This window comes from Arvicanthis niloticus, chromosome 30 (genome assembly GCF_011762505.2).
Source record: "Arvicanthis niloticus isolate mArvNil1 chromosome 30, mArvNil1.pat.X, whole genome shotgun sequence".
Classification (NCBI taxonomy): Eukaryota; Metazoa; Chordata; class Mammalia; order Rodentia; family Muridae; genus Arvicanthis; species Arvicanthis niloticus.
The window spans coordinates 22,592,477-22,619,320 of record NC_133438.1 but is presented as its reverse complement, the minus strand read 5'-3'; the positions used below and the strand labels follow the sequence as shown (position 1 = coordinate 22,619,320).

General features: G+C 42.8%; 1 long non-coding RNA gene across 1 annotated transcript; it reads right to left on the bottom strand.

Moving 5' to 3' along the window:
* Positions 1-1,498: 1,498 nt before the first annotated feature.
* On the bottom strand, positions 1,499-11,005 carry LOC143440718 (uncharacterized). Its single transcript, XR_013108187.1, has 3 exons — positions 10,881-11,005; positions 9,300-9,362; positions 1,499-1,706 (listed from the first exon to the last, which is right to left on the bottom strand). It is a non-coding gene; the product is annotated as an uncharacterized LOC143440718 (long non-coding RNA).
* Positions 11,006-26,844: the final 15,839 nt, after the last annotated feature.

Here is a 26,844-nt window from a genome sequence, read left to right as displayed (position 1 = left end):
ATCAGGTGGTTCCTCTCTTTCCTTCACACCTGGGAAGGAAAGACCTGCTTATGAAATGTAACAAATGTTTCCTGGGTTGAAGCCAATTTATTTTTGATCTTCATTTGATCTTTATTTTGACTAATCCTTTTCTCTTTGTGTGATTTCCTTTTGTTGACATGCCAAAATTCTGCCAACCTGTTTCCTTTCTCAAAGAAAAAAAAATACCCTTGTTTCTGTTTGGTTTAATTTAGTATTCAGCCCTGTTTGCCAAGAGTAAATTAAATTCCCACTGCCCCAGAACCAACCCCTATTCAGGTCAGAAACATATCTTGTAGAATGTCTTGGCAATGGCTCACCTCTGTGCACTGTGCCTTTAGCCTTTAAGAAGAGCCACGTGTTGGCCTTGATAGATGTGTTTAATGGGGGGGAGAGAGGGGATTTTCTTTCCAGTTATTTGTTCTCTCAAATAAGAGATTGTTATAAATGACCAAACAGTTTACGACACTGTGATCAACTGCCCAGGTAACAGGCAACATATGCAACTTTACTTTGAACTACCAAATTAATCAGAATGCCTTCTGACCCAATTCAGGAGTGCAACACAGGACTTGATTAGTTTACTCTGCCTGGCAATCTCGAATTGTAAGAATTTGTGCACTCAGCTAGGTGGAGGTAACCCACTATCAAGTCCATGGTCACCTTGCAGAGTTTTACTGAAGTGTGAAAGAAACCCTTTGCAAAAGAGTCTCTCCAGAGGCTCAGGCAGGGCAAGCTCAAGTGCCAGTTAATACTGTCAGCTAAGCACTTTCAGCAAGGCTGGCTTCCAAAAGCCTCCCTTTGAGCCTGAGTTTGCAAGAGGTTCAATATCTCCTGAGTTTCACTTTGAGTGTCAGGTTCAAACAAAACCAGAAAGAAACACAAAGTGAAGCAAGCCTTCTTTGGACCCTTTGAGTTTCACCTGGCTTCATCCTGAGAGAACTCTCCCCTCCCCCATGTTCTCTTGAAACACTACCCAGGTTCACATGCAATTCAGCTCAAATCCAGCATAGCGTAGCCGAAAGCTTTACCAACCCCATGAAGGGTGCAGTGAACCTTTTTTGATCCTTAGTTGTCTAAGCCTATCTTCCAAAGTGTCCAACAGATTCAAACAAGACTCTTAGGACCCTGTGAAGAATCGACATTATGCTTGGAAGGCATAAATTTTCTCCTGGAAATATACAGATCACAGAAAACCAGCCCCAACAGAACAGTTATCTCTGCTTTGTATAGTCCCCTTTTTTATTTTAATTAAAAGGCAATTACATCATTTCCCCCTTAAAATTCCTTTTGTGTCTCATCATCCCCCTTCTCAAATTCATGGCCTCTTTTTCTTTAATTATCATTGCATATATTGGTATATGTGTCTGTGCATGCGCCTCTGTATACATATATGCGCATGTATATGTATTACTACATATAAATGAATAAATACCACGCAAGTTCATTTAGTGTTACTTACATGTATATGTTTGTAGGGTTAACCATTTAGTATTGGGTAATGAGTTTGGGGCTCATCCAGGCAGAGGATAATTCTCCTGTCTCAGCACTTGTTAGTTGCCTGCAGCTCTTTATCTAGGGGTGGGGCTATGTGAGACTTCCTCCATTTTGTTGGCAGGTCAACTGCCATGGTGACTGTTCAGTTCTTGTACAGGTAGCCATCTTGACATTTCATGACTGCAGCTTCCCTGTCAGATATTGAAGACACAATCCCATCAAGACAGGGTTTCACCATGTAACTCTGCTAGGCTCAAGCTCACTGTATATAGACCAGGCTGCCCTCCAACTCAAAGAGATCCATCCATCTTCTTCCACTAACTGAATGCTGAATTCAAGTCAAGTACTACACCCAGAACTGCCTTGTAGGGTTGTTCATTTTTATCTCCACATACCCAATAAACAGGGAAGACCCAAGTTCACGGATGAGAAGACAAGGGGTCGGGGTGGGGGGCTCTTATCACCTGCTGTTCTAACCTCACTGTTTCATAAAACAGTGAGCTTTACAATTTCAGGATTCTTATTGGGCATTTGCTAAGGAGTGACTCTGGGAACCTACATACTTCTCATGGTAAACAGTTGAGATAATCCAGTATCTTTGCCCAACACAATGGGTTAGGGGCAATCTGTCACATTAGACAAACTTCCACTTTTTCTAGTGAAGATAAAATGTATTTATTCTTTTCCTCAGCCCGTAGGCAGTTTCTGTAGCTCTCGTCTCCATCTTTCTCTCCACCCTCTCCTCTCACCACAAAGCTCCACTTGTGTCTTCTGATAACCCTCATCCACGCTCTGTCCTGTAACCACTCACAACTTGAGCTTCTAAACCGAACTTCTCCACTCCTGTGTTCTGTCCTGCCTGCCCTCTGTCTTTCTGCACTGGATGCCATGCAGCAGCTCCCTCCCTGAGTTTTCCATCAGCTTCCTACTTCCCCTCTTCTTGAGAGTGATAAAATGGGCCTCAGCCTCCATCCTGACACTTCTATGCCTGTGTCAACCTGGGGTGTCTCGGTCTTGTGCCCTCTGTTCTCCAAGATGGTGTTCCGAACCCCTCTCATGAGAGACAGTTACAGTGCTGACTTCAGATCCATAAGAAACACACCACAGCAACTGTGGATGGTATAGTTGTTCTAGTCCATCAATTCAGATACAAGCAAGATGTATGTGCATGTGTGTGTGCGCGTGTGCGTGGGGGGGTGCGTGCATGTGTGTGTGTGTGTGTGTGTGTGTGTGTGTGTCACATACACTATGGTAGGAGAGAAACATGGATTGGGAGCCAGTAGAATGTTTGAATGGTATATCTGACACTATGACTTTGGGTAGAATAACTGTCTTAACCTCTTGCACCCTGGCTCTCTCATCAATAATAGAGAGACAATCATACCTACTGAGATGTTAGGGGACTAAATGAAATAATGATCATCATAGGGAATAAGTTCGTGTTGATTCTTTGTAAAAGAATCAATATTAATATTCCACGTCTTATATTTTAAGCTAAAAAGAACAAAAAGTTTCATGGGAAATTCAGAAACTGCCCATTTTTAGCCCATTCAGTTGTATGTATGACTTAAAAATATGTTGTCTTTACATCAAAGTACAAAGGACACGAGACTCAAAAAGGTCACATTGCTTCCTTTGGGATGGAGAATGCAAATTTCTCCTTGTGCTGAAGCCAAAGTAATTCATGCAAGGTACTTAATTTAATGTAAACACTTATGAAATTAATAAATGCTACTACAATAATATACACATTATTCACCACTTAACAAATATGCATGTTAACTAATCTTTTTTAAAAAATGTTAAAACGAAGTACTTTATATAATAGTGAGCATTAATTTCATTCCAAACAACATAAAGATGTTTAAAATTAAAAGACCTTAACTCAGTTCAGGGCTGAAGTCAAGAGCATACAGACAGTGTTGTGTATTTTGTTTGACTGTGTCCATTGGAAAGTTATTCTTTCTAATTTAGCAAGGGGCTTATATTGGTCTCCATTCACTTTGGTATATACAGCATTGAAGGTTATTTGTTGTGAATGTGTGTACTTTAAGATAAGGCAGATTGCTCATGGAACTTACAGTATCTTTTATATGTCTTCTTTGGTAAATGTATACTTTGGCTAAATAACAACTTGGAAAAATGTATATATTACTAAATTTGTATGAGTACTAAATATTAAATATTACTATTAAATTTTAAAGCCTTAGTTGAAGCTTTAGACTTAGGAAAGGTCAAAATATACAAATCAAAACCACAAAACTTTGTCAACCATCGAGCCTGAATTTGTTTAAAAGGGATTTACTTGAATTATATTTATTTATTTTTAGTTCTATATACTCTGTGATGGTATTATATCCAGCAGTCCAAAAGACATGATGGTAAGAAGCAATAAAGTTAGTCAACAGCGTGTATATATGGTAGTATTTAGATTCCACCTGTATATAAAGGCCTATTTTAAATTTGTATTAAAAATCATTACTAGTATCATTTGAAGAAAGCTAGATAGATGTGTAACAATTTGCTTTGTTATATTCAATAGAACTTACAAACTTGCTTCCCCAAAAGGGTAATAAATTAAAGAGAAAAATTCTGCTATCCTTACTTCTGTTGTCAAATATAAAACTTGATGGGTTTTTTTTTTTTTTCTTTAACGTATCGATCTCATGATTCATGGCTAAATTACTCATCCGAGGAGACAAGACTGGCCTAGCAATGGCAGAGCTGAGTGACCTGGAGAAGTGGTCTTCCTGAGCACGGTTGGACTGGCACAATGTAGAGCTCACCAGAGGAGGTGATGCCCAAGAGACCCCGCAGAGTCAGGCGATCTAAGAGACTGAAAAACCACAAACAGATGCAAAATCTAAGTGGGTAGGACTGTAAAGCTAAAATAAACCAATAGTCAAGTGTTATGAGCTATAGTGGAACCAAACTATGGAAACCAGTTTAAAAAAAAAAAAAAAAAAGGCATAAAGAGCCCCTGGTCGAGGTTTTAGCCCCAGGCCTTTAGTTTATAAATAATAGTTTGTACACGTATTCCTCCACTTGAAATGCAGTTACATGTCAATAAACCCATCTTGAGTTGAAAACATCATGTCTCAAAAGCACATGTAACCTACACACATTCTAAGCAAGCAATGAAAAAAATCAAAATTCAAAATCTGACCTATGCCAGGCGGTGGTGACGCACGCCTTTAATCCCAGCACTTGGGAGGCAGAGGCAGGCGGATTTCTAAGTTCGAGGCCAGCCTGGTCTACAGAGTGAGTTCCAGGACAGCCAGGGCTATACAGAGAAACCCTATCTTGAAAAACCAAAATCTGACGTATGCTTCCAACTGAAGGCATATGGCTTCCACACCATTGTGAAAGTCTAAATATCACTCATCTGTCATCGTAAAGTGGCTACTGTCTGTATTTTGGAGTTACGAGCCTCATAGAATCCTCTACAGAAAGCAGTGAAGGACAAGGTCACGGTGGGATGGAGAGAATTTGAGAAAAAGTTAAGGAAGACAGTGTGAGGTGAAAAAGAAGAGACACTGAAAGTAAATGTAGGATGAGGAGCTGAGGACATGCGATCAGCCCAGGAAGATCTTCCCTAAGGGGGCGGGTCCTGGAAGATCTTCCCTAAGGGGGCGGGTCCTGGAAGATCTTCCCTAAGGGGGCGGGTCCTGGAAGACCTTCCCTAAGGGGGCGGGTCCTGGAAGACCTTCCCTAAGGGGGCGGGTCCTGGAAGATCTTCCCTAAGAGGGCTCCTCCCTAAGGGGGCGGGTTCTGGAAGACCTTCCCTAAGGGGGCAGGTCCTGGAAGACCTTCCCTAAGGGGGCGGGTCCTGGAAGATCTTCCCTAAGGGGGCGGGTCCTGGAAGATCTTCCCTAAGAGGGCTCCTCCCTAAGGGGGCGGGTTCTGGAAGACCTTCCCTAAGGGGGCGGGTCCTGGAAGATCTTCCCTAAGGGGGCGGGTCCTGGAAGATCTTCCCTAAGGGGGCAGGTCCTGGAAGACCTTCCCTAAGGGGGCGGGTCCTGGAAGACCTTCCCTAAGAGGGCTCCTCCCTAAGGGGGCGGGTTCTGGAAGATCTTCCCTAAGGGGGCGGGTCCTGGAAGATCTTCCCTAAGGGGGCGGGTCCTGGAAGATCTTCCCTAAGAGGGCTCCTCCCTAAGGGGGCGGGTCCTGGAAGACCTTCCCTAAGGGGGCGGGTCCTGGAAGACCTTCCCTAAGGGGGCGGGTCCTGGAAGATCTTCCCTAAGGGGGCTCCTCCCTAAGGGGGCTGGTTCTGGAAGACCTTCCCTAAGGGGGCGGGTCCTGGAAGACCTTCCCTAAAGGGGCAGGTCCTGGAAGATCTTCCCTAAGGGGGCGGGTCCTGGAAGAGCTTCCCTAAGGGGGCGGGTCCTGGAAGACCTTCCCTAAGGGGGCGGGTCCTGGAAGATCTTCCCTAAGGGAGAGGGTCCTGGAAGACCTTCCCTAAAGGGGCGGGTCCTGACTATCCTGCTTTCTTCTACACAGAAAGCATCTGGTTTGCAGAACACCACAATCCACTCACTCATACACTCATACAGTTTCCCAGGGCATCTAGATAGCCATCTTTGAAGTTTTATGGCTTTGGCTCAGAAAAGGCTTCAGTCTCACTAGATAGCTCAGAAACAAATGAGGGGTGTTTCATTATAACCACAAATCCGTAAGAGTGAAATTCAAAGAAAAAGGAGAATGAAATTAGTGTTTTGTTTTTAAAAGTTTGTCCTGAGGCCATTACCCAGTTATGATTCATTTTACCCAGCTAGAAAAGTTAGGGGTACTCACTCCTGTTGCGAGTCAAAATATTTTTCTCGTGGATTTCTTTGTTTGAATATTTTATTTCTTGGTTTGTTGAAAAATGTCAGGCAACATAATCAATGAAAATCAAGCTGATGCCATTACCACAAAGTAAGGTTAAACCTAGGGCGTTTAGCCCTTTAGGAAATATTTGGTGGGCATCGTTAAATTTTGCATCTTCACTGTTAATATATCACCAAGGAGAATCAAGTGCAGTAAATGATTTATACCGTTACCAATCTTAATTTGGCTGCAGACTTAAACTTAGTTCTCATCAAACCCTGAACATGGACTGGAGGGAGATACATTTTATTTCACTCAGTGAATGTTGGGATATTGTCAACCCTAACAGAGGCCTGAGATAATACAAATGAGCTTGGCATGGAATTAATAAAAAAAAAATAATAATGGCAATGTCCAAAATAAATGTAAACACAGTAGCCACTTCCACAACACAGTTCTCGGTGACTCTGTCTAAAATTCTGTGCTGTGTGTATCCTTGCTACAGGTTATGTATCCTTGCTTCTAAAAATGATGCCAATCAAAGCAAGACTTTGCCAGAAGCTATTCAAAGATCTTTGCAAACTGATGATGTCAGTCCAGAGAGCAACTCTGAGTGATACTTATTATAATCTTTCCCCATATGAGGCATTGGAGAGCCTAGATTGAGTCCTTGTAAATTAAAACTTCAAATGTAAGTTAGCAAATTGCATCACCTAACAATACCTAACAATGATGGTAGGTGTGTTAGTCTGGGTTCTCTAGGGTCACAGAACTTATGGAATGTCTCGTTATATTAAGGGACTTTATTGTAATGAGTCTGTAGTCCAGCTAACCCAACGATGGGCAGCTGTAAATGGGAAGTTCAAAAGTCTAGAAGTTACTCAGTCCACAAGGCTGAGTGTTTCAGCTGGTCTTCTATATCAACTGGAATCCTGAAGAAGTAGGTACTAACAGAGGTGCTGTCAAGTAAGTACAAGCAGGCAGAGAGGAGTCTTCCTTCTGCTAATGTCCTTATATAGGCCTCCAGCAGAAGGTGTGGCCCAGATTAAAGGTGTGTACCACCATACCTGGATCTGGGACTTGCTTTGTCCCAAACTGACCTTGACCTCAGAGATCTGCTTGCCTCAATCTCCTGGGATTAAAGGCATGTACTACCTTGCCTGAGTATAAGCTTTTCATGGTCACTATGCCCCAAGATCTCCATGTCAAGATATAGATCAGAAGCCTGTATCTTCCAGCCTCAAGATATAGATCACAGGTGTGCCCTCCATTTCTGGATTGTAGTTCATTCGAGGTGTAGCCAAGTTGGCAACCAGAAATAGCCATCACAGTAGGCATGATTATTGAATTATGGTGCCTTTTCCTGTTAAACAAAGGGACCTTCTAAGGTTCATAGCATAAACAAATAATAAATGACAGACAGATAGAAAAACAGAAAGGAGACTAGGTGGTACAAGGTAGATGCTCTGCCAGGGCCAGAGGGAAACAGGAAAAGGTAGAGGGAAGTGAATATAATAAAAATAAATTATATATATTTATAAAAATTCCATAATGATACCCATTATTTCATATGATCAGCATGTGGTAACTAAACTATCTAGTTTCACTCTGATATAAGATTTATTAAAAGATTTCAACTAGCAAAAACTAAAAAGAAGTTCAGAAGACTACATCAACATATTGTAAATTCATTTGAGCATGTCATTTCATAAGTGTTTAGTGACTTATGGTTGGATATCTATCTCACGAACACTTCTATAGCCACTGCTTGTTATTGTTTTACTGTTGCTTTGATGAAATAGCGGGGGGTGGGGGGGGAGGAGGAATACTGCAGAAAGGAAAAATGTATGTTGTCTTATCCTCACTGTTTGGAGTCCATGGTCCCCTTGACTGTGTTGTTTCTCAGCTACTGTGAGACATGTGCTGGAGACAAGCTGATCCCCTACTGGTGGCATCAAGTACACACACACACACACAGAGGAATGGGTCAGAGACAAGATATATACTTCAGAGGCATTTCCCTAATGACCCATGTCCTCCATCTGGACCCTACCTCCTAGTTTCTCCCACTTCCCAATAATGCCATCAAATTACGAATCTATCAATAGATGGGTCTATGGGAGGTGTTACAATCCTTGAGCATCATAGTGTAGTGAGGAGCAAGCCTCCAGCCTCTGAGGAACAATTCATAACCGTGTTACCACTGGATTCTCTATCTTGGTCTCTAAGGTATGCACTCTCTCTTTCAGGATATTTGATCACACTGTGAACCCCAAGATTGTGTTATTTACTGAAAAAAACCTTGTTGTGGTGTGGCTCAGGCTTAGCACACACCTTTTATACAAGAGTCAAATAAAGTCAGCTCTAGGTCAAGAAACAGCGCAAGCAAGCAGCTGGCAGGGAGTGAACGTTAGGTCAATAGAAAGGAGAATCTCTGAGTTGAAGGGGCTGTAAGACATCTTCAAGATGGAGAAAGAGCTTTTGCTTCTGGGACATTTCTGGAGTAGGAAGTTTAGCTGGGTGCTTTCTTTGTCTCTCTGAGCTAGCAGGTTTTTACCTCAGCATCTGGCTCCTAAGTCTTCATTGGTAAATCAAATGTTTCAAACTTATTTTTTAAAAAAACAATAGCTCTCTATCACCAACAAAACTGCACTAGAAATCCAAGTAGCTTCTGTTTCGACACCAGTGATATAACCTATTGGTAAAAATGGAACACAAAGTATTTCCTTTAACCTATAACTTTTTGTGAAAGTCAACGACATAAATGCCAAATTACTTTATAAATCTTTATTGTAAGTGTGAGTGCAGTAGACAGTGGGAACATGAAGGGCTGAGGGTGATGTGGTTTTTGACTTCCATTTTTAGCTCTGAATCAGATGTTTATCTTTGATAAATGAGATACTTATTGGCTTGTGAGTTGTTGCTAAAATATTGTGCACGACGTGGTAGTTCAGTGACCTTTAAACCAGACTTACCTGTGTTTAAATCCAATGTCTGCACTTAATAACCACGTGACTTTACTCCTTCCGTGTCCATATCTATAACATGAGAATAATATCAATATCTATCATACGGGTTTACTGAGATAATCAAATGAGTTAATATATCAGAAAGGACTTGGAGTTAATGTCCAACATTCCACTATGTATTAGTGTTTGCTATTGTTATGAATTGCAGTACAAATTCAGATGAAAATGAATCCTATTGCTGTTTCTACATTGGTTCACAGGCAAAATCATAAATTTCAAAAGCATCATGGTACATCCTAACTGAATGAGTGTTGCACATTACTGCTCACCCAGCACTGTGTGAAGCATTGCACTATAGTTAGCAACAACCACAACAATAACAACCAAAACCATGCACTGTGCTCTTAGCCCCCCAGGGGTTTATAATCCAGTTGGTACTGAATAGATGCCCAAGGAGTTCTTTAGTATCAAAACAAAACTACACACTGGTTTTGATGTGCAGACGTCATTCTGAGTTTATGGAGATTAGAGTAACATGTTGAGAGTCTGGGGAAAGTTAATTTAATATTAGTATACTCAGGGACCTGAGTATCTTCCTCTTATGTTCCCAGACTGAGGTGATGGCAATATGTACCAGGTCACTCAGACAAAATTCTAGAAGCCCAGTCAATCTTGAAATTGTATCAACATACAAGCCTGGAGACTTCCACAAAGCCTTTTCTGCTCTGAAAAAACAAAAAAAAAAAAAAAAAAAAAAAAAAAAAACAAACAACAAAAAAAACTTGTCACTTGCAGACTAGGGCCTTTGCTCTCTTTCCCCCACACCACCACACACCATTCCCAGAATTCCACTGAAATTGCTTCCTAACCTACTTAATGTCTTTGAACTTCTCGAATCAAAGTAACTGCCCACTGTCTCCCTTAAGTTCAAGTCCGACCATTCATCCACAAGTGCTTATCGAAGAGTTACTCTCTATGAGGTAGAGTACAAACATTGTTGAGAAAAAGCAGATATAGCCTATGCACATCACAGAGGCATCACAGCAACAATCAAATTATTGTCAGAGTTAATCCTGACTTTGGGTAATGCTAAATATAAATCGAATACAGCCTCAGTTTACTCACCGTTGAATGATATGAGACACTGAGCAAGATTGTTAGAAGATTCAAATAAGGTTACCATGACATGTCAGCCGGAGCACAGAAATCATAGCTAAAGATTGGAAAGCCATTGATAAAGTGTAAGAGGAACTGCGATGTGGAAATGGATGAACTCTGCAAAAAGAGGAAAATAGAGAGGGATCCCTAGAGCTCGTGCTTGGGAAGAAGGGGGAGAGATACATAAAGGAGACAGAATCAGTAGGGAAAGGATGGGACAAAGGGATACTACTGTTGCTTTAAAGTGCTGAGAGCCTATGTCTCCATTCCTTGATGGTCCTCTACATCAAATGACTTTGTGGGAAGGGTTTACAAATTATCTTGCATTTTACTTTTGGATATACACCCTCACACAGCCAATAATAGTCACTGGTTTTAATGTGAGGGACAAAGATGTAAATGTCATAAATCCCTTTGAGAGATAATTACCTGTAGCTGATCTACCAAGTCTTCTGTTGTGGGTTGACTGTGAAATGTCCCACGTAGCCTCCTGTATTTGAACCTCTGGGTCTCAACTGTGCCTTTGTTTTGGGAGACTGTGGAACCTTCAAAATACAGAGCCTAACTGGAGGAAGTGGGTCGTTGGGAGCAGGCCTTGAGGTTTTACAGCCTGTTCCCACTTCCTGTCTACACTTTGTTTCTGACTGTGAATGAATTGTGACCGGTGACCTACCACATCAGGGCCCTGAAGCCATGCTCTCCCTGCCGTGATCTTCCTAGCCATATGTAAACCACTGGCCAGAATAAAACCTTTCTCCCTCCCTCATGTCTTCTTTCTTTTTAAGTTGTTTTGTTTTGTTTGTTTGTTTGTTTTCAAGACAGGGTTTCTCTGTGTAGCCATGGTTGTCCTGGAACTCATCTGTAGACCAGGCTGGCCTTGAACCCACAGAGATCCACATGCCTCTGCCTCCCAAGTGCTGGGATTAAAGGTGTGCACCACCACCACCAGGCTCAAAGTTGCTTTTGTTGTTTTTTTGTTTGTTTGTTTGGTGGAGGTAGGGTGGGAGTGTCAGGTGTTTTATGCAACAAGAAAAGTATTTGGTTCATTTTGCCTGCAGGTGCTTTGACTGGACTCAGACAAGGGAAAGCCGGTCTGAATAAAGGAAACCTTAATATAGAGTTTTGCTTTTTCGTATCTATCCGATGACGCCCTATTGGGCCAAGAGGAGTAGTAGCAACTAGATCCTTTCCAATGATGCTTTCAGAAGTACCAAGAAATGTTTTGTTAATATACAAACCGAGACGCCATAACTGGGTGATAATCACACTGTAAACTCATCCACCTGACCTCCTTTACACCAGTTATTGCCTGTTAAACTCACCGAGCAAAAACCTCCCAAAGACAATCTTCACTAAAATCTCACCCGAACCTTATTCTAAGACAGCAAAGAAATCTCAGAAACATTGCCATCAGCATCCTCTGGATTTTGTTGCCCTAAGAATTTATCTTAACTTAGTCTTTCCAACTACCAAAAATACAAAATTGGCCAACTAAGATCTCGAAGTTCTGCCCCACCCAGTGTTCAAGCCATGTCAGGGGTGCTTCCCACTTAAAATCCCACAGTGTTTAAGCTACTTCACAGGTCTTCACATTGTAAACTGCCCATGATTGACAAGTCCCTGTAAACTGCCTGTGATTAACAAGTCCCTGTAAACTGCCAGTGACTGACAATTCCTTTAACCAAATAATTATGTGATTTTTATGAATCATTTCTCTTGTGATAAGCATGATGTCCTTCCAAAGAAGGAGGCTGATGCCTTTATTCCGTCCTTCCTCCCATCTCTTGCCAGTACACATCTGAGGTGCTATAATCAGTTTCGAACATCCATTTTTTAGGAGAAATTAAAATTAAATGAAATTCCATTTGCAAATAATAAGACTTGAAGCCATTGGATATGAGGGACCATTTGAAAATTTGGGAGGTCAGTCCAGAGAACAAATGATGTAGAAGACAGAGGATCGATAAAGACCCTTCTCACCTGTCTGAAGGAGGAAGATGTGTGAATGACATTGACCTGCTGACTTGGCTTCTGAGAAGAGAAAGTGGGAGTGTAGGCTTCATGGACACAGACACACAGACACACACACACACACACACACACACACACACACACACACACACTCATCCAAAAAGCCCTGTGCTGGGGGAGGCATAGAGACCTGCATTTTCACAACGACTGGTAACTAGTTGACGGGTATGGAACAGCTTATAGTACAGAGGAGATCCAGAAGCCCAATATTACAGGGAGGTAGAGACTTCAGCCTGTTAAGAGAAGAGGGCCTTTCTGGCCACTCTGAAGTAGAAATTTATCTCATGTGGTTACATATTGCTGAGGGCCACCCAGACCCTGGGTGACCTTTCAATAGCAGAGGCTTCTGCTCCACACTAGTGGTTTACTTCCTATTTGGATGTGTGAGACAGTGTCTTGCTAGGCACCATAGGCTGGTCCAAAATTCCCTATCCAGTTCAGTCTGATACTGAAATTGCAACCCCTCATCTGAGCCTCCTGCCAGCTGGGAAGTTAGATAACAGGTATGGCTCACTAATTCCAAACTTTGGGCATATTTCTCTCTATAATGTGAGCTAACAATGCCAGCTCTGATCATTGTCCCTTACAAAGAAGTTACCTGGTAAGTGGGGAAGAATGGAAACAGGAGCATTAAAGACCTCTGTCCACACAGAGATCAGAAAAGTGGCCAGCCAATTACGTTTTTCCCAGAAAATCCCTAAGTTAACTGAAATGGTGATAACAAGGGAAACATTCGAATAGTTTTGAATCATGTACTATTCTGGCTGTCTTGTGAATTCTCAAATGTGTGAGTAACTTGACATGTGTTGACCAAAGAGGATAGAAACCATAAATGATACAAAAACCTGCAATAAGGAGGTGAGATCGTGGTAGCCCAAGGGAGGGGCTGCGGCCACCACACAAGTTCCCGGGAGAGGGGTGCTGAGAAACTAAGACAGAGAAATGACGTAAAGAGGATCCCTTATAGAGTGTGACCATGCTTTTTGTTGCTTCAAATTTCAATAGCCCTCAGTAAGTTTAGATAAACCAAGAGTTCACAGTCAAACTTAAATTGTGAAAAAAACAGGTGGAGAAATAACACCTTTTCACACCCTGGATAAGCCAACTTTGACACTCACAGGGAGTGAGCTAATTAATAACAGGCCAGTTGTGATGGGAAGCCAATAGTGAGACATTAGTTCCACTTGTGGTTTGGCTGTATGAACTGCAGGCTGAAAAGTGTGAGAGAAGACGTGGGCCCCACTTCACGCCCTTCTCTTCCTAACGCAAAACGTCTTCATCGACAGGGCATGACACACACCCCATCACTTTATCCACAAAAGCAGGGAAAAAGTTCAAGGGTGTATGCGTGTGTCTTCATCTGAGGGTGAGGGAGGGAAGCTATCTTAGTCATCAGGACTTTGTGAGAGGTGACATTCAATGTGAGCTTCAAATGACCAAAACAAAATCCCAAAGTCAGGTGTGGCACACAAAGATCAGGCAGGGTGAAAAGGAACTCATGCCTCAAACACAAACGATTGCTCCTGATGGGATGGCAGCTGCTTTGTAAAGTTGTGGATGCTCAGAAGAATTTATACTATAATGGTGTGGCTCACAATATTAAGGGCAGTCCAGCCTCACTGTCCTCGTGCTAGAGAGTGACTGAGTAGGAGAGACCACTGGACCTGTGCACTGGCTGGACACACCTTTCGTACTCTGTCTGAGGCTAAAGCCTACAACTGAAACCATGGTCAGGTTATACTGTCATGGATTGGCTTCAACCAATGAGAAAATGAGAAAAGAGCTAGCAGATTAATTGTTTGCTCCTTCACCGCTCAGAGAGTCCATTTCTAGATGTCTTCAGGCAGCTTCTTAGAGAGGCCATGTGATACCAAGTATGATAGTTAATTTTCATTGTTAGCTGGTCGAGAGTTAGAATCACCCAAGAGACTGACTGACTTGGAAGGCATGCGTCTGGGTGTCAGAGGGGACTAACTGAAGGAAAAATAGCCATTGTGAGTGTGGGTGGCCCATCCCGTGAGCTGCAGCAGGGGTAGAGTAAACGCAGGAAAAGAGAAAGCCAATGGAACGCCCACATTCCCTCTGCCATGCGTTCTGGCTGTGCGTGAACTGCCATAATCTCACCACAGTGATGTGCCAAATTTCCAGAAAACATGAGCCAAGATAATTCTTTTTCCTTGTAGTTACCACACCAGGTGACACAAAGAGGCACAAACATCAATCCAGTTTTCCCTACCGACTCTCCCTTCTTACTTACAAGGGTTTGGTTTGTCTCTGTCCCCCAATTTTTATGGATTGAAAACTTAGTTTTCAGATTCATGTTTTAAGGGTTTTGGAGATGAGGCCTCTTGAAGGTGATTGGGTATTACTGTCCCTCATGTATCTACTCATAGATGCATCACTAAGTGGCTTCATCATAAAGGTAAGCTCCCTTTGGTGAGTGTCCTCATCTCACCGTCTCCCGGTTTCTGCCATGTTGGGAAGCAAAGCCACCTGTCCCCAGCCTCCAGAATGATGAACTTAAATAGAGCTCTAAGTGTTCAGCCTTGAGTGCTCCTTTGTAGCAACAGACCAAGGCTGTCTTGCTTGTCTTCCCCTACACTCTTGCCTCCTGGAACTGTATCCTCTAGTAAGAGTTGACACATAAGTCATTGCCTTGGGCAGCTCTATAGAGAAGCTTTGTCAAGGTGTGTGAAATAATTCACTCCATCTTCAAAGAAATCTCAGGAAACGATACTCTTCTCCCCTAACGTAAGAACCAAGTAGAGTACTGAGCATACAAGTCATATGGCTGACTCAGAGGCCTGAGGTGGTAAGACTAGCTGGATCCACCAATCTCTAAGGGTGAGTTCCAAACACAAGGTCACAGACAGCCCTCGTTAAATCCTATGGGGCACCAACTTAAACCAAAGCTAGAAAATAAGGGAAAGAGACTGGGCTGTGGCCCAATCGGAGTCGGGGAGAAACTGGAGAGGATGGGGAGAGGAATGATGGAATACATAGTGTGTATGTGCACAGTCAGAAAAAAAAAAACACAATCAACCAACGAAAACCAAAACAGAAAGAAATAGGGCTCTTCGGGTGCTTTTACAGCAATAAGGAGCCGATTTTTCGGAGTGTCATGGTGTTTTCTTCCCATCTCTTGGAAGAGGTCATGAAGTACATTTTATGGACCCTTGGCCCACATTGGACTTACACCAGGATGAACCGTCCTATGGTCATCAGCAGCTGCATCCAAACATCTGCTCTACACTGAGTCAGCAGGCCCAGCAGCCAGAGATGGGATGATAGTAACACAGAGGGTCGGGAGCTGAGACCAAGATGCACTTGCCTCAGGGTACAGGATGAAGTGGAGTGCCTCTAGAATCAGTAATCCTGAGAAAGCGTACAGTAATTTCAAATGTCTGAATGGATGTAAAAATCATCATGGTAGCTAGGAATGGTACACACACCCTCAATCCCAGCACTTGGGAGGTGATACCAGGAGGCTCTGGATTTCAAAGTCATAAATAGATAGGTAGATAGATAGATAGATAGATAGATAGATAGATAGATAGATAGGCAGACAGACTGGGTGATAGCTCAATCAATAAAGTACTTACTGAGCAAGCATGAGGACTGAGTTCAATTGCTAGAGTCCAAGTTAAAAAAAAAAATATCATGGCACACACTTGTAATCTCAGGCAGAAATAGGCAGCTACAAGAAGCCATCTGGTCTAATCTGGTCTAATGTAATCTGTAAATCCCAGGCCAATGAGAGACCTTGTCTTGAGAACAAAGAAAAACAGAAAAACAGTGAGACCCACCACTAGAGGCTCACATTAGCCCATATACACATTAACACACACGCATGCACGCATGCCTACAGCCATGTGCTCACATATGCATATACGTTAGCCCATATACACATTAACACACACGCATGCACGCATGCCTACAGCCATGTGCTCACATATGCATATACATTAGCCCATATACACATTAACACACACGCATGCACGCATGCCTACAGCCATGTGCTCACATATGCATATACATTAGCCCACCTATAATTGTGGGGCTGGAGAAGTGGCTCCAATGTTTGAGCACTTGCCCCTCTTGCAGAGAACCCAGGATCAGTTCAGAGCACCCATGTGTTGGCCAACGACCGCCATTAACTCTGGTTCCAGAGGAACTGACATGCTCCTCCAGCTTCCAATGGCACCAGGGATACACATCATGCACGTTAGACATGCAGGGAAAGCACTCATGTACACAAAAACAAACACGCAAAGTCTCTTTTAAAAGTTTAAGTGTGTATCATGCCATGATAAACACCTAAATTTTATCCATAGATAGAATTAATTCAATGCCCTACATGCCATAACTGAGTACAAGGCATCAGCAGCGAATAGCAACACCAACCAGTGCCTCATCCAACCCTGTCAGAGAAATAAAAAAATTGAAGATACATACACCCATTTCTTTAGCCCTCAGGTGTTTATACCCCAGAGTGGAACTAATATTCTCTTACAAGCACAGTCCCATGCTTCCCGACTAACACAGAATGGACAGCTGTACTCTGTGCCCAGCAATACACTCCCCTACAGGCATCCTGTGAGCATAGAGTTATACTACTCAGAATTTAAATTATCTTTAATTGCCATGATCTTTGAAAATTGGGAGTGGGGGGAATCCCCATAGTTTTCATAATAAGTTTTTGGAATCTTAGAGCCAAAAAGGAAATATAATATCAGGTGAGAGAAACCATTAGTACTTAGTACTATTTAGCAATGGTCAGTGAATGGGGTGCTTAAAAATAGGATATTATAAATATGCCTATATTTTATCCCATTTTATTCAAACAAAGGATAAAAATACCTCATCATTTCAGCCTTCAAATTACAAAAATAAACTTATAAGTTTATTTTTTTAAATTCTTTTATTTAAGATTATAAAATTCTGCTGAGACTAATATACCATGGTAGCATGTGTACTTAGCTATCATGCACAAGGACTCAGGTTCTACTCAGAGCATAGCCATGATAATAAACAAAATAAAATTCTCCATCTCTGTATAACTAGACGTTCAGATAATCAGATGAGAATCCCAGTTCTCCAAGAGGTAGGGAAAGGTTCTTTGAAGTTCTGCCTCAACTGTTACAGTCAGTGACCCAAAAAACGCCCTGCCTCAGCATGATTCCCACCAAAAGGGAGTCAGAGTTCAGCAAAGACATGTGTGCTCCCCAGTGTTCTTGGGGGCCGGTGGCAAGGCAGAAGAAAGGTAGGGAAATTCCTACCTCTGGGGGAAAAGCAAGAGGGAATACCCACCAGAACCAGCGATAACTTGGCATCGATGACTTCCTCTTCCTGGACTTGCTGAAACAGTCCTTAAAGTCAAAATAAGACACAACAACAACAACAAAAAAATGCTTTCTCTTCCTTCTCCCACGGAGAGACAACAGGGATAATTGTGAGACTGCTACACTGTACTTTCCCGGCCGCTCAGGCTGTAACTTGATTTTAACAGATGTTGCACTGGGACAAACAGAGGGAGAGAGAAGGAAACAAAGAAGGAGAGAGAGACACAGAGAGACAGAGAAGAGACAAGGAGACACAAAGAGACAAAGGGACAGAGACAAACAGACAGAGACAGAGAGACAGAGGAACAGACAAACAGAGAGACAGAGAGAATCTTTCTTCACCCCACCCAGATTCCTGTGTTTGGTATCTTCTCACTATTCCTGTAAGGTACAGTCATTCTGAAACTCCTTGGGTCCCCTTAACCCTTTTATACTCCATGTACTGATAGGAATCTTGACTGTGCCAAAAAGATAAACTTCTCATTCTTAGAAATGGTTTTTCTTTCTGGTTTTTTTTAAAAAATTGTTCATTATGTATAATTTTATTTAAATTATATGTACATATCTATGTGGGTATGTGTATGTGAGAGTGAGTGCCGACAGAGCCCAAGGGTGTCAGATGCCCCTGGAGTGGAAGTCAGGGGTGGTTGTGAGCCATCTGATGAGGTGCTGGGAACTCCATGACTGAACCACCTCCTCAGCCCTGGGGACAGACTTAATGGGCATTCAGAATTAGCCAAGCAGTATAGTTCCTGTGACTGGGTTCTGCTGTGTAGACTCGAAAGGTTCGCTAGTCAAAAGCCCAGAGGAAAGAAAAAAAGAAGTAAGGTTAAGCTATTATACCTTCAGTTAGGAGTCTGGCCACTGTAACTATTTCTTTAGGTAACAGCTAGAGGATTACCTGCAGGCTACCTACCAGCAGAGGACTATGCACTTGTATAGGTCACTCCTTTTCCTCTGTGTATACATCCTTCAGGGTGGGATCAGCAAAACCGTCAAATCTCACTTTAGAACAACCCCCAGATTTCCCTAATGTTCTTTGCCCGGAAGATGATTCTGGAAAGTTTAGGATTACTAATTTAATTTTGAACATTTAGATCTTCCCAGGCCTCACCTCCGGTCTTGCACAGTTTCTCTTCAAAAAAGTTTAGGGAGGTAAACTTTCGCTTGGTGAGATGCATTCGCTTTGATTCTTTTAACAGGCTTTCTACTTTAAGGATAATCCACGAAACTAGCAAGATCTCATATTTTTCAGGACTTTAGTTTGGACACAGAAGTTCTTTGAAAGCTTATAGTTTTAGCCATGCTTCTGTGTATGGCGATGTTGACTTAATTTGTATGTCCGAGCGCTATAAAAATTCTGCTCTGTGAAAAGTGACAGGCACCACCTCAGAAACCTTCAAACTTCTAATGCTTGTACAGTAAGTAGGCCATGTTTTAAATATTTCAAGCCAGAAAAGATAGTGTGTCTACACACACAAAAAAAAATTCTGCACATTAATGTTTGTGGTGGCTTTATTCCCAACTGACCAAACTCAGAAGACACCAAGACGTCTGTGCGTAGATTAATGAATAAATAAATGGTGGTGCACATGATAATGGAAGAAAGTTTGGTGCAGCAAAGGGACCTCGGGTATATTACACATCGCTAAAGGAAGGAAGCAGTCTTATTATTATTATTATTATTATTATTATTATTATTATTATTTATTATTATTCCATTCGTTTACATCTCAAATGATATCCCACTTCCCAGTTACCCTTCCACAAACCCCCCATCCCACATTCTCCCTCTTCTTTCTCCTCTTTGCTTCTGTGAGAGTGTTTCCCCACCAACCCACTCTCTCCCTCCCCACCCCTCCAACATCTCTCTATGCTGGGACATCAGACCTTCACAGGACCAAGGGCCTCCCCTCCCATTGATGCCAGACAAGGCCATCCTCTGCTACATATGTATCTGGAGCCATGGATCTCTCCCTGTACACACCTTGGTTGCTGGTCTAGTCCCTGGGATACTGGCTGGTCCGGCCAGCCAATGTTGTTCTTCCTATGGGGTTGCAATCCCCCTCTGCTTCTCCAGTCCTTCAGCCAGCTCCCCCACCAGGGTCCCGGAGCTCAGTCTGATGGTTGGCTCCAAGCACCCAGATCTGCATTGGTCAGGTGCTGGCTGAACTCCCAAAGTACAGCCACGCCAGGTTCCTGTCAGCAAGGACCTCCTGGCAACAGTGACAGTGTGGGGTTTGGTGTCTGCAGACAGGATGGATCCCCAGGTGGGACATTCCCCGGATGGTCCTTTCTTCATTTTCTGCTCCATTTTTTGTCTCTGTTCTTCCTTTGGACAGGAACATTTCTGGGTTAAAAGCTTTGAGATGGGTGGGTGGCCCCAGCCCTTGACAGGGGCTGTGCCTATCGACTGGAGGTGGATTCTGCAGGCTCTGTCTCCCCTTCACTGCTCATTTCTGTTAATCTCATCCCGTTGGGTTCCGGGAGCTTCCCTGGCATCTGGGACCCTCCAGTGGCTACTCTCAGTTCCTCATCCCCCACTGCTACACATTTTTGTTTGATTTGCTGACCCTCTGTACCTTTCTAGTACCTGATACTTTCCCTTTATTTCCTCCCCCCCTTCTCTCCCTCCCAGATCTCCCCTCCCTCCACCTCCAGCTATCATCTTGTTTCCCCCCTCAATACAGGACTGCATCCACACCCTGGTCCCAGAGTGCCTGGTTGCAGTATATGACACCCTGGGAGACAAAGCCATAGGGCCTGTAGGATGACTAGAAGTTCTGGAACCAGAGGGAGCAAGCAGGAGAAATACTGATGTCACCACAGAGAACTTTTAGGCGATGTCACTGTGCAAACTCATAGATCTGCAACACCCAGAGTGAGCCCAGTGTGAACTCTCAGCCGGTTGGTAATGACCTGCCAGCTGTAATAAATGCCTGTCTCTGATGCTGTGGACAATGGGAGAGGCTACCCACACCTGGAGTCGTAGGCTGGATGGGAGCTCTGCTCTTTTCTCAGTTTTGCTGTAAGAGAAAAAAAATCTCAGAAAGAAAGTCAGATATCGCTGGGCGGTGGTGGCGCACGACTTTAATCCCAGCACTTGGGAGCAGAGGCAGGCGGATTTCTGAGTTCAAGGCCAGCCTGGTCTACAGAGTGAGTTCCAGGACAGCCAGGGCTACACAGAGAAACCCTGTCTCGAAAAAAAAAAAATCAGATAACTATTTTAGACATATACCAGACAAAAATTAAACAATTCAGATTTGAGTACTGCCCTTAACTGTCCCCCCTGCCACACACACAAAAAATTTATTGTTTCTCACGTTTTAACAAAAAACTACCAGTTAATCTCAGGTTTTGATCTGTACATGGCTTATCTCCAGATGTGAATTGGATATTCAACCGAAGGAATGGGTAAGAAGGAAAAGAAAAACATAAGTTAATGTGCCCCGCCACAAAAGGTGGCATATAAATCGTGAAATGTAGACATCTAGAAAGAGAGACCTTGTTCAATCTCAGAAGTGCTGTATCATCTCAGATCAACAAGCATTCCATTTCTATTTTCATTCTCCTGTAATTGATGGACAGGAGGAGATGTCCACTGCAAGATCACCCACTCACCGAATAAACTGAGTTCAGAAGTCCATATGCCTTGTAGAAAACACTGAGTAAATTGATAACCTTAAAAACATGATGAAATTGATAAAGTTTAATTTATTTTTTTTCACTTGACAGTTAATATTTCACTAAGGCAATGAAGTTATGCTGATATTTGACTCAGGAATCACAAGCACTAAAGTTTGAAATACCACCTGGGAGAAAAAAATTTTTTTCTTAAAAACAAAACAATTGAGACAAGCATGATATAGTTAAAATGTAGTCTGGGGGTTGTGTTTTTACTGCTATTGTGGCTTCTTCTCTACGGAGACCTAGTGCTCAGAGAAGAGGAATTTCCAACTGTCACATGATAATTGCTCCTTAATATTGCCTCTAATTTAGTCTATCAGGGCTGTGCTGGTATTGAGGCTGTCACAGTAAAACCTTTGACACAAATGGAGTCCTCGGAAGATATATTCCATGGAGACCAGAAATATCACCACCCTCTGTTCCTGCTCTGTCGCAGTTTGTAATTGGAAAGCTCCAGAGAACACAGAGCTGTGCAAGGGATCTCAGCCTTGGTGGTAATCATGCCTGGTGGCAGCAACCGTGTCTGGTGGGGATGACTTATCATGGGCCCCACAGGCAATGCAGGAGATAAAGCGAGGTGAGGCCAGAGTGAGACAGGAAGGAAGTGACAGCCCTGTGGCAGTGAGATACTTGTTCTGGATCGCAGGTGAGGCTTTGAGTGAGTCTCAGGAATTAATGACTGTGTCTAACTTAGAGTCATAAACTAAAAGGTGACAGAAAGACTCAAGGCCATGGGCACCTATGTATGTCTTTACTGGATTGAAACCATTGACTTCTGCAAAAAACCAACAACAAACAAACAAACAAACAGGGATAAAAAATTGAACTAAGTCCAAACTGAAATAAAATTAAATTAAAAGTAAGTTGGTAACCTGTTTTCATATTTTAGATTATGAATTTCTACATAATGGTCACAAACTCTAGCCTCTGGGGCATTAATGTGCTGTGGTTTTTCTTCTCATATGTCACTACTTGGAAATGCACTATTCTAACCAGGCAGTGTTCTGTGGCACACACTTGAATGCTGTTCTTTGTTGTCTTGCTGAGGCAGGATTTTGCTATGTGCCACATGCTAGCTAGCCAGCCAGCCTTGAACTATTGACCCTCCTGCCTCAGCTTCCAGAGTGCCAGGATTGCAGGTACAAGCCACTATACCAGTTCTCTTTCTCTATGTTAGAGAGCAGATTCACTCCAGAAGGACCAGTCTCTCATTCAATATCACAACAAACTAATAACAGACAGGGGTGAAGTTAGCGTTCTGGCTCAAAGTCTGGGACTCCAGTGTCTGATCTGTCAGGTTCTGGGTTAGCTATGGGAAACCCTGGGAAGAACCCTCTCCTCTGTCATACAACTGCCATTTGACCTTGGGAAACTCACCAAACATTGTACTTTATTTCCTCACATGTAGAATGGGCTGGGGAGTAATAACTGCAGCCCCACCTGTCCTCACTCGAGTGTTACGAGGAAGAATTAGATAATGTCTGTACTGGGCTTTGCTCACCGCAGAAGAAAGTCCCTATAAAACAGGAGGCAGAAATTGAGCGGACTTTATGAGGTCTGATGAGATCAAAGCCAGCAGCTAGGGCAGCTTTCTCCTGGCAGCCAGCATTGACTTCTCTGTACTCTAATAACATTCCTACAGTGATTTGCAGATAGTCATTAAGTAAATCTTGCTGCCCTCAAGCAAGGCTTAATTTGCACCCTAAAAGCCTAAAGCTTTGTATAAATGAAACTTTGAGAACGGCGCAGGGGATACCTAAAAACAACTCGGGAATTATGGTCTTCTATTTTCCAATCACCTACTCCTATGGCCGCAACATTTATATATTTAATACATAGCTAAGTGGCTCTTTTAAAGTAGATCTCGAAGGATCCTTTGTAAAAGTATTGTTAAATGCAAACAACAAGGGAAAGCTTTGGGCACCTTTAAAACTTTATATATGAGCCTGTGCTTGCTATTTGAATGAACTAAAATGTCCCCATGTATTGGGCACGTCCTTTCTTTCGGGAAGCCGGTCAGGTCTCAAGCCAGAGAAAAACTACTGTTTGAGGGAATCCATCTCCCAAGTATGAGGATCCATTAAGCAGGTCTCGAGTCGCTTGCAGGATGTTGCATAACCTGCTTTTCTGATGTTTCGACTTGACTGCATTTCATTTTAATTTGTTAAATTCTACTGGCAGAGTCTCAGAGTAGAATGCTGTGTTATCTTATTTTTGAATCTACATGTTAATCGTGTCTAATTGGCCTTCATTTCCATTTGCACAGATTGCTGGTCTTCATTTCTGCAATTAGTAGATCAAATTTCCAAACCCAGCCCCAGCCTTGACCTTATGACATCCGTGTAACTGTCTCAAAGTCCTGTCCAAGCCTTACAACCTCAATCACCAGCGTGAACAAGAGCCAGCCATCCAAATGGTGCATTTGGAAATTTCTTCTTATTCGAATTAGATCTGTTCAAAGACAAAAGTGTGTAAGTCCTGGGGCCCGTTGCTCAGGAACGATAGACACAGCTTGTGTATCTTGTTTTGTATTTTTAAATTTATTCTAGAGCTCTAAGAGATGAACACTGAGGCCGCTGTTGGTGGGCAACACATGGTTAAAAGAAGTTTAACAGGGGCCATCAATGGATTCCTAATTTCAACCACTCCAAAAGGTCATTGTCAATCTAGTCTTAAGTGGGGAAGAATAGCTCCTTTTTCTCCATGTTTTAAATAAGTGATATCATTTAAAGGTAATAATATGTTATTAAATAGTATTTCTCCACTTAAATATGATAGCTTCATGTTTTAAAGAAGTCTGTATCTGTGTCTCTCAATACAGAGATACACTATAGCCAGTATGGAAGGAGGGTTTGATTTGGCAGAACTAACTCTAAAGGGACCTCCCCACTCCAGGAAAGCCTCTGTTTCTGCTCTCTTAGGTCTCCAGAAAGAGCCCTTCAAGAGAGTCACATGATCTCAAAAGGGTTAGGGAGGCCCCTTTTGCAGAAAAAAAAATTTTTTTTTTTTCTGTTCCCTTTAACAGTATGATTTCTCTAGTTAAGTGCTTTTCCTCCAGTGAATACAAATGGCTCTGGGAAGGATAACAGATTAAATCTTATCTATTAAGCAGGTCTGTGGGTTTGGGAAGTGTCTGAGGCTAAAGGAAAAAGCTTGCTGAATTTTCCCTGGCTATGTATTTTCTTAAGGACGATGCAGCCCCCCCCAACCCAGCAGCTTTTTCTACACATTAAAATATCACAAAAAGATTTCTTGTCTCCAGAGTCTATGCCCACGGGGAGATTTAGCCAGGAGAGGAAGAGGAATGGGAAAAGGGAGAAGAAAAAAAGAGGAAGGGAAGGGGAAGAGTGGGGAAGGAGAAAAGAGAAAGACAGGGAAGAGGGCTAGAGCAGAAGGAGGAGATAGGAGACAAATTTTCAGCCTCAGTCTTCTCTGTGCCCAGGAGGGTGGGCTGTGCCCAGCAGACTGTAACCTTGATGGGCAGGAAGCCTGCAGCAACATGCCTGTGTCCAGGGTTCCAGATCTGGGCAGGGTAGGGATAAGAGTCTCATTTAATTATGCCAAGGACTCTGCCCTGGAAGAATGAAATCTCAACAGAAGATTGTAAATAGAACTGGGCTTAATCATGGCAGCAGGAAAGGTGCTGTCTCTCCTTCTCATGGCAGAAAAAAAAAAAAAAAAAAAAAAAAAAAAAAAAAAAAAAAAAAAAAAAAAAAAAAACCACCATTGCCAAGGGAAAACATCACATCTCTGTAAAACAACACAGAATAAAAACCCAAGACATTTGGTTACCAAAGTGAAATCTGCTTCAGCATATGGTCTAAAGTGAAGCCAAGTTATCGTTTCAAAGATCTCGAATCCTCCTTGCACTGAGGCCCAGGCTCATTGCCTTTCTGCTATCTCCACTGTCTTTCTCTTTTCATAAACAAAACCATTCAAACACCAACACCAAATGTGAAAAACTAAGCCCTCCCCCAGAGAGACCCGACATGTCCTCCCAACACTCTGGCTGGCTCTCAGTTTGAACTCTTGTTCAATCCTCTATTCTCACTGGAAGCTGGCCACTGAGTAGGTATTCTGTATGCACCCTGCATCCTGCAGCCCTGCTGTCTGTCCTCTACCCACTCTATCAGGACATCACCCATCACCAATCCTTCTCAAAGCAACATCAGCACCAAGCACACATACCCACTTCTGGATTGTACTCACTGCTGGTCTCTCCTCGTAGGGCTCACCAAGCCCTAATCTCTACCCATTTCCACCCCAGTTTTTATAATAATACCAAGGAAGAAGGGAAGAGAGTAAAGGAGAGGACTGGATGCTAAAGCCAGAACACCAGGTGGCATCCTTCAAACCTATTGGCTGTCTGATAGTTACCAGGAGTCAGGATTGTTTTCTCTCGATGTATATCTCTTCCCTGTTGCAAATCTCAGATCTAGACCATGTCATATTCTGATTCTAGAAGTGGCTTCACATTGTCTAATACAGAATAACTGACCCAGAAAAGAGGGGTCGACCAATTCCTATAATGTAAATAAACCCACCCCATCCAGCTTTGACCCATAAACTAAATGTCACTAAATGGGCAATTGGGAAGGCATGTGTGTAGACTGGCTTTCAGATATAAATATGGGCCTGCTCCAGTGCTCCATTGGCTTCACACACTTAGCCCACTCAGTGACTGGCCCAGCCACCTGGCTTTCTTTCAATTCCTTTTACTGGCTCTGCTTCCTCGTGCACCAGGACTGCCACGCTTTCTGTTCCTTCTGCTCATTCCTCCCTTTTCAACTACTCAGTGACTACTCCTCCATCTGTTCTCAGTACAACCCCGACTTTTATTGACAAGCCGTTTCTGACCTCACCACCAGTCAGGTCAAGTGCCTAATCCTAGACTCTTGTTTCGCCGTGCCTTGTTCCTTTGTAGAATATGTCACAGGTATAATTTGACACTTGTTCAATTGATCATCTGATTACTGTCTGTCTCCTTTCCTAGAGGGCAAGCTCTGGCAGGCCAAGTTGGGTCTGCTGCTCTTTATGGTGTGTTCCCAGTGCTTACCTTACAAATAACAAATAACTTTTACATGGTGACAACTGACTGAGTATCTGGGCATCATACCTCATTCTCCAAAGCTGATTCGTCATGAAGTGAAAGTCACTTCTCCGACACTACTATACCCAGGAATGCTTTGTTGAAGAAACATTCTCTCTGAGAGGCCAGCTGAGACAGAAGCAGATAGTTACAGCCAAGCATTGGACTGAGGTCAGGGATTCCCACCCCCGCCCCCATGAAGAATTAGGAGAAGGACTATAGGAGCTGAAGTGGATGGCAACCC